The following is a 1,789-nucleotide window of genomic DNA, read 5'->3' as shown; positions in this document are numbered from 1 at the left end:
GTCAGACACGACTGAAGCGACTGAGCAGCGGCAGCAGCAGCATTGTCTTCTTCACTTGTGACCATAATTACTGTTACCATCGTCTACCAATACTACCATCACCCTCCAAATTATTGCTTCTGTCACTGTGAGCTTCAATATCACCACTTCTCTCATCGTGAAAACAATTTCCATTACTTACTCCCTTTATCACCATGGTAGTGATCACTAACAAATCATAATAACACCATGACCACTCATCAGTCCATTCCTGCTATTACCATAATCATGCAAGCGCTCTAATCATCAACCTCACTATAACAACCACTTTTGCCATCACCACCACAAGTATTGGAACCTCCAACATCTCCTTCATCTCATTTTATAAAGTCGCCCCAAGCTCTCCTTGTCCTATCTAGAAGTCCTCAGAGTGTACCGTGAATTCCCACCTCTTCAAAATAACCTCTTGTAGGCACTGGGTCCCAGCATCCCCATGACTCGTCAATTCTTGCCTCAGGGCCAAGTATTCATTACCCTTAGATGACCTTTTAGATTCTAGACTCTTGCCTCCCCTGCCCTGTCCATTGAAACCTGAAGTGCCTTTCTGCCTGCTTGGATTCCCTGGCTTTTGGAGCCCTGGTTTATCTCTAACTCATGGCCACTTAACCCTGGGCATTCTGCCATCAGTTACAGAGGTCTTCTGGCCAGGCCTGAGGAGCTTGGTATTGGCATGCTCTCAGGGGACCAATATCCTGCCAACATCTTTTCTTGGATTTCTGCTGAGTGAAAACAGACTGGATTTGTAGAGTTGGTACCTAAAGGCTGGTTTGGTGACTCCCACGCCCAGAGGAAGCTGGGAAAGGGTATTTCCTGGCAGGACTTACCAACAGAGAAACCTGGTATATAAAAAATGTCAGAGGAAGGAGAAAAGATTGTGGGGAGGGGACAAGCTCTTTGCTCTCCCTGGTTTGTTTAATAGAGAGCACAGCATGACCATTGTCCTGTGTTTCTCTGGTTGACCCCAGAGGTAACAGGAATACTGCTCTTCTATGGAAAGCTGCTGTAGATAAAGACCCTGGACATCCCATGTCTCTTCCATGGAGTGAGATCGTGCATCTGAAGCATTTGGGAAGAGGGGCCTCCTCTGGTATTACTGATGGTAGTGGCCATATAGGAGGCAGCAAGAGCTCTTATCTCTGCCCACGCCTGCATTCTGGCTACTCACTCCAGTTGCCCTCTTAACGCGCCCAGGGAGCCGCAGGTACCTGGGTTTTCTAAAGCAAGCAGTCAACCCTTCCACTCACATGTGGTCCATGGGGATAGAAAGGATGGGCATCTGGATTGAGTTCTGACCCCCAAGTACATCTCTTGCTCTGATCATGTACCCAAAAGGAGTGGATTTTCAGTCTCTAGAGCTGAATGTCATTGATCAGAGGGGACCAAGAAAGAGGGAACTAAATCCTCGTTTTATACATTTTGAGGCCAGACCCCTCCCCAAGGCCTGGCATAGGGCTTTGCCCAAGGCAAAGGTGATTGATTTACTGCTTGCCTGCAGAGAGAGTGGGTTGGTGGCTCCGAGGCATGTGAGCAAGGCCGCCTACACTTTTTTTTTTTTAATATTTATTTATTTGACTACACTGGGTCTTAGTTGCGCATGCAGGATCTTTGATATTCGTTGTGGAATGTGGGATGCTTTTTAGTTGCAGCAGGCAGCATCTTTAGTTGTGGCATATGGGATCTAGTTCCCTGACCAGGGATCGAACCCGGGCCCCCTGCATTGAGAGCATGGAGTCTTAGCCCCTGGACCACC

The sequence above is a fragment of the Bubalus bubalis genome, chromosome 23 (assembly GCF_019923935.1).
Source record: "Bubalus bubalis isolate 160015118507 breed Murrah chromosome 23, NDDB_SH_1, whole genome shotgun sequence".
Lineage (NCBI taxonomy): Eukaryota > Metazoa > Chordata > Mammalia > Artiodactyla > Bovidae > Bubalus > Bubalus bubalis.
The sequence above is the reverse complement of the archived record's forward strand: the minus strand, read 5'-3'. Positions refer to the sequence as shown.